The following is a 12,699-nucleotide window of genomic DNA, read 5'->3' on the forward strand; positions in this document are numbered from 1 at the left end:
TATCTCTGTAAACATGGAAATATCTAGACCGCCATCTCTATAAACATGGTAATATCTACACCACCATCTGTATAAACATGGAAATATCTATACCGCTATCTGCATAAACATGGAAATATCTACACCGCCATCTCTATGAACATGGAAATATCTACACCGCCATCTGTACGAACATGGAAATATCTATACCGCCATCTGTATGAACATGTAAATATCTACACCGCCATCTGTATCAACATGGAAATATCTACACTACTAACTGTATGAACATGGAAATATCTACACTGCTATCTGTATGAACATGGAAATATCTACACCGCTATCTGAATGAACATGGAAATATCTACACAGCTATCTGAATATACATGGAAATATCTACACAGATTTCTCTATACATATGGAAATAACTACTGCGCTATCTCTATAAACTTCGAAATATCTACATCGCCATCTGTATGAACATGGAAATATCTACACCGCCATCTGTACAAACATGGACATATCTACACCTGCATCTGTATTAAGATGGAAATATCTACACCGCCGTCTGTATAAACATGAAAATATCTGCAAAACTATCTGTATAAACATGGAAATATCCGCACCGCTATCTGTATAAACATGGAAATATCTACACTGCTATCTGCAAAAATATGGAAATATCCACACCGCTATCTGTGTAAACATGGAAATGTCTACACCGCTATCTTTGTAAACATGGAAATATCTACACCGCCATCTGTGTAAACATGAAAATATCTACACCGCCATCCCTATAAACATGGAAATATCTACACCGCCATCTGTATGAACATGGAAATATCTACACCGCCATCTCTATAAACGTGGAAATTTCTACACCGCTATCTGTATGAACTTGGAAATATCTACACTGCTATCTGTATAAAATTGAAATTATCTACACCACTATCTGTATAAACATGGAAATATCTACACTGCTATCTGTATAAACTTGGAAATATCTACTCTGCTATCTGTATAAACATGGAAATATCTTCACTGCTATCTGTATAAACATGGAAATATCTACAACGCTGTCTCTATAAACTTGGAAATAACTACACGACTATCTCTGTAAACATGGAAATATCTAGACCGCCATCTCTATAAACATGGAGATATCTACACCACCATCTGTATAAACATGGAAATATCTATACCGCTATCTGCATAAACACGGAAATATCTACACCGCCATCTCTATGAACATGGAATTATCTACACCGCCATCTGTACGAACATGGAAATACCTATACCGCCATCTGTATGAACATGTAAATATCTACACCGCCATCTGTATGAACATGGAAATATCTACACTACTAACTGTATGAACATGGAAATATCTACACCGCTATCTGTATGAACATGGAAATATCTACACCATTATCTGTATGAACATGGAAATATCTACACCGATATCTGTATGAACTTGGAAATTTCTACACTGCTATCTGTACGAAGATGGAAATATCTTCACCGCTATCTGTATGAACATGCAAATATCTACACAGCTATCTGTATATCAATGGAAATATCTACACAGCTATCTCTATTAACATGGAAATAACTACACTGCTATCTGTATAAATATGGAAATATCTACACCGCCACCTGTATGAACATGGAAATATCTACACTGCCATCCGTACGAACATGGAAATATCTACACCGCCATTTGTATGAACATGTAAATATCTACACCGCCATCGGTATGAACATGGAAATATCTACACTGCTAACTGAATGAACATGGAAATATCTACACCGCTGTCTGTATGAACATGGAAATATCTACACTGCTATCTGTATGAACATGGAAATACCTACACCTCCATCTGTATGAACCTGGAAATATCTACACCGCCATCTGTATGAACATGTAAATATCTACACCGCCATCTGTATGAACATGGAAATATCTACACCGCTACCTGTATGAACATGGAAATATCTACACCGCTATCTGAACATGGAAATATATACAGAGCTATCTGAATATACATGGAAATATCTACACAGATTTCTCTATAAATATGGAAATAACTACAGCGCTATCTCTATAAACTTCGAAATATCTACACCGCCATCTGTATGAACATGGGAATATCTACACCGCCATGTGTACGAACATGGACTTATCTACACCGCCATCTGTATTAAGATGGAAATATCTACACCGCTATCTGTATAAATATGGAAATATCTGCCCAACTATCTGTATAAATATGGAAATATCTACACTGCTATCTGCAAAACATGGAAATATCCACACCGCTATCTGTGTAAACATGGAAATGTCTACACCGCTATCTGTGTAAACATGGAAATATCTACACCGCCATCTGTGTAAACATGAAAATATCTACAACGCCATCCCTATAAACATGGAAATATCTACACCGCCATGTGTATGAACATGGAAATATCTACACCGCCATCTCTATAAACGTGGAAATATCTACACCGCTATCTATATGAACTTGGAAATATCTACACTGCTCTCTGTATAAAATTGAAATTATCTACACCACTATCTCTATAAACATGGAAATATCTACACTGCTATCTGTATAAACATAGAAATGTCTTCACCGCTATCTGTATAAACATGGAAATATCTACAACGCTGTCTCTATAAACTTGGAAATAACTACACGACTATCTCTGTAAACATGGAAATATCTAGACCGCCATCTCTATAAACATGGTAATATCTACACCACCATCTGTATAAACATGGAAATATCTATACCGCTATCTGCATAAACATGGAAATATCTACACCGCCATCTCTATGAACATGGAAATATCTACACCGCCATCTGTACGAACATGGAAATATCTATACCGCCATCTGTATGAACATGTAAATATCTACACCGCCATCTGTATCAACATGGAAATATCTACACTACTAACTGTATGAACATGGAAATATCTACACTGCTATCTGTATGAACATGGAAATATCTACACCGTTATCTGTACGAACATGGAAATATCTACACCGCTATCTGTATGAACATGGAAATATCTACACCGCTATCTGTACGAACATGGAAATATCTTCACCGCTATCTGTATGAACATGCAAATATTTACACAGCTATCTGTATATCAATGGAAATATCTACACAGCTATCTATATTAACATGGAAATAACTACACTGCTATCTGTATAAACATGGAAATATCTACACCGCCACCTGTATGAACATGGAAATATCTACACTGCCATCCGTACGAACATGGAAATATCTACACCACCATGTGTATGAACATGTAAATATATACACTGCCATCTGTATGAACATGGAAATATCTACACTGCTAACTGAATGAACATGGAAATATCTACACCGCTATCTGTATGAACATGGAAATAGGTTCACCGCTATCTGTATGAACATGGAAATATCTACACCGCTTTCTGTATGAACATGGAAATATCTACACCGCTATCTGAATGAACATGCAAATATCTACACAGCTATCTGAACATCAATGGAAATATCTACACTGCTATCTCTATAAACATGGAAATAACTACACTGCTATCTGTATAAATATGGAAATATCTACACTGCCATCTCTATGAACATGGAAATATCTACACCGCCATTTGTATGAACATGGAAATATCTACACCGCCATCTCTATGAACATGGAAATATCTACACCGCCATTTGTATCAACATGGAAATATCTACACCACCATCTGTATGAACATGGAAATATCTTCACCGCCATCTGTATGAACATGGATATATGTACTGCGGCATCTGGATGAACATGGAAATATCTACACCGCTATCTGCATGAACATGGAAATATCTACAGAGCTATCTGAATATACATGGAAATATCTACACAGATTTCTCTATAAATATGGAAATAACTACAGCGCTATCTCTATAAACTTCGAAATATCTACACCGCCATCTGTATGAACATGGGAATATCTACACCGCCATGTGTACGAACATGGACATATCTACACCGGCATCTGTATTAAGATGGAAATATCTACACCGCTATCTGTATAAATATGGAAATATCCGCACCGCTGTCTGTAGAAACATGGAAATATCTACACTTCTATCTGCAAAAACATGGAAATATCCACACCGCTATCTGTCTAAACATGGAAATGTCTACACTGCTATCTGTATGAACATGGAAATATCTACAACGCGATCTGTATGAACATGGAAATATCTACACCGCCATCTGTATGAATATGTAAATATCTACACAGCTATCTGTATATCAATGGAAATATCTACACTGCTATCTCTATAAACATGGAAATAACTACGCTGCTATCTGTATAAACATGGAAATATCTACACCGCCATCTCTATGAACATGGATATATCTACACCGCTATTTGTATGAAAATGGAAATATCTACACCGCCATCTATATGAACAGGGAAATATCTACACCGCCATTTGTATGAACATGGAATTATCTACACCGCCATCTGTTTGAACATGGAAATATCTTCATCGCCATCTGTATTAACATGGATATATGTACACCGGCATCTGGATGAACATGGTAATATTTACACTGCTATCTGCATGAACATGGATATATCTACACAGCTATCTGAATATATATGGAAATATCTACACAGTTTTCTCTATAGGTGTGGAAATATCTACAGCTCTATCTATATAAACTTCGAAATATCTACACTGCCATCTGTATGAACATGGAAATATCTACACCGCCACCTGTATGAACATGGAAATATCTACACCGCTAACTGTATGAACATGGAAATATCTACACTGCTATTGGTAAGAACATGGAAATATCTACACCGCTATCTGTATGAACATGGAAATATCTAAACCGCTATCTGTATAAACATGGAAATATCTTCACCGCTATCTGTATAAACATGGAAATATCTACAACGCTGTCTCTATAAACTTGGAAATAACTACACGACTATCTCTGTAAACATGGAAATATCTAGACCGCCATCTCTATAAACATGGAAATATCTACACCACCCTCTGCATAAACATGGAAATAACTATACCGCTATCTGTATAAACTTGGAAATATCTACACCGCCATCTCTATGAACATGGAAATACCTACACCGCCATCTGTACGAACATGAAAATATCTATACCGCCAGCTGTATGAACATGTAAATATCTACACCGCCATCTGTATGAACATGGAAATATCTACACTACTAACTGTATGAACATGGAAATATCTACACCGCTATCTCTATGAACATGGAAATATCTACACCGTTATCTGTATGAACATGGAAATATCTACACCGCTATCTGTATGAACATGGAAATATCTACACCGCTATCTGTACGAACATGGAAATATCTACACCGCTATCTGTATGAAAATGCAAGTATCTACACAGCTATCTGTATATCAATGGAAATATCTACACTGCTATCTCTGTAGACATGGAAATAACTACACTGCTATCTGTATAAACATGGAAATATCTACACTGCCACCTGTATGAACATGGAAATATCTACACTGCCATCCGTACGAACATGGAAATATCTACACCGCCATGTGTATGAACATGTAAATATCTACACCGCCATCTGTATGAACATGGAAATATCTACACCGCTAACTGTATGAACATGGATATATTTGCACAGCAATCTGTATGAACATGGAAATATCTACACCGCTATCTGTATGAACATGGAAATATCTACACCGCCGTCTGTATGAACATGGAAATATCTACACCGCCATCTGTATGAACATGTAAATATCTACACCGCCATCTATATGAACATGGAAATATCTACACTACTAACTGTATGAACATGGAAATATCTACACTGCTATCTGTATGAACATGGAAATATCTACACCGTTATCTGTATGAACATGGAAATATCTACAACGCTATCTGAATGAACATGGAAATATCTACACCGCTATCTGTACGAACATGGAAATATCTTCACCGCTATCTGTATGAACATGCAAATATCTACACAGCTATCTGTATATCAATGGAAATATCTACACAGCTATCTCTATTAACATGGAAATAACTACACTGCTATCTGTATAAACATGGAAATATCTACACCGCCACCTGTATGAACATGGAAATATCTACACTGCCATCCGTACGAACATGGAAATATCTACACCGCCATGTGTATGAACATGTAAATATCTACACTGCCATCTGTATGAACATGGAAATATCTACACTGCTAACTGAATGAACATGGAAATATCTACACTGCCATCTGTATGAACATTTAAATATCTACACCGCCATCTGTATGAACACGGAAATATCTACACCGCCATCTGTATGAACATGTAAATATCTGCACCGCCATCTGTATGAACATGGAAATATCTACACCGCTACCTGTATGAACATGGAAATATCTACACGGCTATCTGTATGAACATGGAAATATCTACACCGCTATCTGTATGAACATGGAAATATGTACACCGCTATCTGTATGAACATGGAAATATCTACACCGCTATCTGTATGAACTTGGAAATATCTACACCGCTATGTGTATGAACATGCAAATATCTACTCAGCTATCTGTATATCAATGGAAATATCTACACTGCTGTCTCTATAAACATGGAAATATCTACACTGCTATCTGTATAAACATGGAAATATCTACACCGCCATTTGTATGCACATGGAAATATCTACACCCCAAACTGTATGAACATGGAAATATCTACACCGCTATCTGTATGAACATGGAAATATCTACACCGTTATCTGTATGAACATGGAAATATCTACACCGCTATCTGTATGAATATGGAAATATCTACACAGCTATCTGTATATCAATGGAAATATCTACACTGCTATCTCTATAAACATGGAAATAACTACACTGCTATCTGTATAAACATGGAAATATATACACCGCCACCTGTATGAACATGGAAATATCTACACTGCCATCCGTACGAACATGGAAATATCTACACTGCCATCTGTATGAACATGTAAATATCTACACCGCCATCTGTATGAACATGGAAATATCTACACCGCTAACTGTATGAACATGGAAATATCTACACCGCTATCTGTATGAACAAAGAAATATCTACACCGCTATCTGTATGAACATGGAAATATCTACACCGCTATGTGTATGAACATGGAAATATCTACACGGCTATCTGTATGAACATGCAAATATCTACACAGCTATTTGTATGACAATGAAAATATCTACACTGCTATCTCTATAAACATGGAAATAACTACACTGCTATCTGTATAAACATGGAAATATCTACAGCGCCATCTCTATGAACATGGATATATCTACACTGCCATTTGTTTGAACATGGAAATATCTACACCGCCTTCTCTATGAACATGGAATTATCTACACCGCCATTTTTATGAACATGGAAATATCTACGCCGCCATCAGTGTGAACACGGAAATATCAACACTGCCATCTCTATAAACGTGGAAATATCTACACCGCTATCTGTGTGAACTTGGAAATATCTACACTGCACTCGGTATAAATTTGAAATTATCTACACCACTATCTCTATAAACATGGAAATATCTACACTGCTATCTGTATAAACATGGAAATATCTACACCGCTATCTCTATAAACATGGAAATATCCTCACCGCTATCTGTATAAACATGGAAATATCTACAATGCTGTCTCTATAAACTTGGATATAACTACACCACTGTCTCTATAAAGATGGAAATATCTAGACTGCCATCTCTATAAACATGTAAATATCTACAACACCCTCTGTATAAACATGGAAATATCTATACCGCTATCTGCATAAACATGGAAATATCTACACTGCCATCTCTATGAACATGGAAATATCTACACTGCCATCTGTATGAACATGGAAATATTTACACAGAAATCTGTATGAACATGTAAATATCTACACCGCCATCTGTATGAACATGGAAATATCTACAGCGCTATCTGTATGAACATGCAAATATCTACACAGCTATCTGTATATCAATGGAAATATCGACACTGCTATCTCTATAAACATGGAAATAAGTACACTGCTATCTGTATAAACATGGAAATATCTACACCGCCACCTGTATGAACATGGAAATATCTACACTGACATCCGTACGAACATGGAAATATCTACACTGCCATCTGTATGAACATGTAAATATCTACACTGCCTTCTGTATGAACATGGAAATATCTACACCGCTAAGTGTATGAACAGGGAAATACCTACACCGCTTTCTGTATGAACATGGAAATAACTACACCGCTATCTGTAGGAACATGGAAATATCTACACCGCTCTCTATACGAACATGGAAATATCTACACCGCTATCAGTATGAACTTGGAAATATCTACACCGCTAAGTGTATGAACATGCAAATATCTACACAGCTATCTGTATATCAATGGAAATATCTACACTGCTATCTCTATAAACATGGAAATATCTACACTGCTATCTGTATAAACATGGAAATACCTACACCGCCATTTGTATGAACATGGAAATATCTACACCGCTAACTGTATGAACATGCAAATATCTACACCGCTATCTGTATGAACATGGAAATATCTACACCGCTATCTGAATGAACATGCAAATATCTACACAGCTATCTGTACATCAATGGAAATATCTACACTGCTATCTCTATAAACATGGAAATAACTACACTGCTATCTGTATAAATATGGAAATATCTACACTGCCATCTCTATGAACATGGAAATATCTACACCTCCATTTGTATGAACACGGAAATATCTAAACCGCCATCTCTATGAACATGTAAATATCTACACAGCCATTTGTATGAACATGGAAATATCTACACCGCCATCTGTATGAACATGGAAATATGTTCACCGCCATCTGTATGAACATGGATATATGTTCACCGGCATCTGGATGAACATGGAAATATCTACACCGCTATCTACATGAACATGGAAATATCTACACAGCTATCTGAATATACATGGAAACATCTACACGGATTTCTCTATAAATTTGGAAATAACTATAGCGCTATCTCTATAAACTTCGAAATATCTACACCGCCATCTGTATGAACATGGAAATATCTACACGGCCATCTGTATGAACATGGAAATATCTTCTCCGCCATCTCTATAAACGTGGAAATATCTACACCGCTATCTGTATAAACATGCAAATATCTACTCCGCTATCTGTATAAACATGGAAATATCTTCACCGCTATCTGCATAAACATGGAAATATCTACACCGCCATCTCTATGAACATGGAAATATCTACACCGCCATCTGTACCAACATGGAAATATCTATACCGCCATCTGTATGAACATGTAAATATCTACACCTCCATCTGTATGAACATGGAAATATCTACACCGCCATCTGTATGAACATGTAAATATCTACACCGCCATCTGTATGAACATGGAAATATCTACACCGCTACCTGTATGAACATGGAAATATGTACACCGCTATCTGTATGAACATGGAAATATCTACACCGCTATCTGTATGAACATGGAAATATGTACACCGCTATCTGTATGAACATGGAAATATCTACACCGCTATCTGTATGAACATGGAAATACCTACACCGCTATCTGAATGAACATGCAAATATCTACACAGCTATCTGTACATCAATGGAAATATCTACACTGCTATCTCTATAAACATGTAAATAACTACACTGCTATCTGTATAAATATGGAAATGTCTACACTGCCATCTCTATGAACATGGAAATATCTACACCGCCATTTGTATGAACATGGAAATATCTACACCGCCATCTCTATGAACATGGAAATATCTTCACCGCCATCTGTATGAACATGGATATATGTACAGCGGCATCTGGATGAACATGGAAATATCTACACCGCTATCTGCATGAACATGGAAATATCTAAAGAGCTATCTGAATACACATGGAAATATCTACACAGATTTCTCTATAAATATGGAAATAACTACAGCGCTATCTCTATAAACTTCGAAATATCTACACCGCCATCTGTATGAACATGGGAATATCTACACCGCCATGTGTACGAACATGGACATATCTACACCACCATCTGAATTAAGATGGAAATATCTACACCGCTATCTATATAAATATGGAAATATCTGCCCAACTATCTGTATAAACATGGAAATATCTACACTGCAATCTGCAAAACATGGAAATATCCACACCGCTATCTGTGTAAACATGGAAATATCTACACCGCTATCTGTGTAAACATGGAAATATCTACACCGCCATCTGTGTAAACATGAAAATATCTACAACGCCATTCCCTATAAACATGGAAATATCTACACCGCCATCTGTATGAACATGGAAATATCTACACCGCCATCTCTATAAACGTGGAAATATCTACACCGCTATCTGTATGAACTTGGAAATATCTACACTGCTCTCTGTATAAAATTGAAATTATCTACACCACTATCTCTATAAACATGGAAATATCTACACTGCTATCTGTATAAACATGGAAATATCTACACCGCTATCTGTATAAACATGGAAATATCTTCACCGCTATCTGTATAAACATGGAAATATCTACAACGCTGTCTCTATAAACTTGGAAATAACTACACGACTATCTCTGTAAACATGGAAATATGTAGACCGCCATCTCTATAAACATGGAAATATCTACACAACCATCTGTATAAACATGGAAATATCTATACCGCTATCTGCATAAACATGGGAATATCTACACCGCCATCTCTATGAACATGGAAATATCTACACCGCCATCTGTACGAAGATGGAAATATCTATACCGCCATCTGTATGAACATGTAAATATCTACACCGCCATCTGTATGAACATGGAAATATCTACACTACTAACTGTATGAACATGGAAATATCTACACCGCTATCTGTATGAACATGGAAATATCTACACCCTTATCTGTATGAATATGGAAATATCTACACCGCTATCTGTATGAACATGGAAATATCTACACCGCTATCTGTACGAACATGGAAATATCTTCACCGCTATCTGTATGAACATGCAAATATCTACACAGCTATCTGTATATCAATGGAAATATCTACACAGCTATCTCTATTAACATGGAAATAACTACACTGATATCTGTATGAACATGGAAATATCTACACCGTTATCTGTATGAACATGGAAATATCTACACCGCTATCTGTATGAACATGGAAATATCTACACCGCCATCTGTATGAACATGGAAATATCTTCACCGCCATCTGTATGAACATGGATATATGTGCACCGGCATCTGGATGAACATGGAAATATCTACACCGCTATCTGAATGAACATGGAAATATCTACACAGCTATCTGAATATACATGGAAACATCTACACAGATTTCTCTATAAATATGGAAATAACTACTGCGCTATCTCTATAAACTTCGAAATATCTACACCGCCATCTGTATGAACATGGAAATATCTACACCGCCATCTGTACAAACATGGACATATCTACACCTGCATCTGTATTAAGATGGAAATATCTACACCGCCGTCTGTATAAACATGAAAATATCTGCAAAACTATCTGTATAAACATGGAAATATCCGCACCGCTATCTGTATAAACATGGAAATATCTACACTGCTATCTGCAAAAATATGGAAATATCCACACCGCTATCAGTGTAAACATGGAAATGTCTACACCGCTATCTGTGTAAACATGGAAATATCTACACCGCCATCTGTGTAAACATGAAAATATCTACACCGCCATCCCTATAAACATGGAAATATCTACACCGCCATCTGTATGAACATGGAAATATCTACACCGCCATCTCTATAAACGTGGAAATTTCTACACCGCTATCTGTATGAACTTGGAAATATCTACACTGCTCTCTGTATAAAATTGAAATTATCTACACCACTATCTGTATAAACATGGAAATATCTACACTGCTATCTGTATAAACTTGGAAATATCTACTCTGCTATCTGTATAAACATGGAAATATCTTCACTGCTATCTGTATAAACATGGAAATATCTACAACGCTGTCTCTATAAACTTGGAAATAACTACACGACTATGTCTGTAAACATGGAAATATCTAGACCGCCATCTCTATAAACATGGAAATATCTACACCACCATCTGTATAAACATGGAAATATCTATACCGCTATCTGCATAAACACGGAAATATCTACACCGCCATCTCTATGAACATGGAATTATCTACACCGCCATCTGTACGAACATGGAAATATCTATACCGCCATCTGTATGAACATGTAAATATCTACACCGTCATCTGTATGAACATGGAAATATCTACACTACTAACTGTATGAACATGGAAATATCTACACCGCTATCTGTATGAACATGGAAATATCTACACCGTTATCTGTATGAACATGGAAATATCTACACCGATATCTGTATGAACTTGGAAATATCTACACTGCTATCTGTACGAAGATGGAAATATCTTCACCGCTATCTGTATGAACATGCAAATATCTACACAGCTATCTGTATATCAATGGAAATATCTACACAGCTATCTCTATTAACATGGAAATAACTACACTGC

Source organism: Gorilla gorilla, chromosome 11 (genome assembly GCF_029281585.2).
Source record: "Gorilla gorilla gorilla isolate KB3781 chromosome 11, NHGRI_mGorGor1-v2.1_pri, whole genome shotgun sequence".
NCBI classification, from domain to species: Eukaryota; Metazoa; Chordata; class Mammalia; order Primates; family Hominidae; genus Gorilla; species Gorilla gorilla.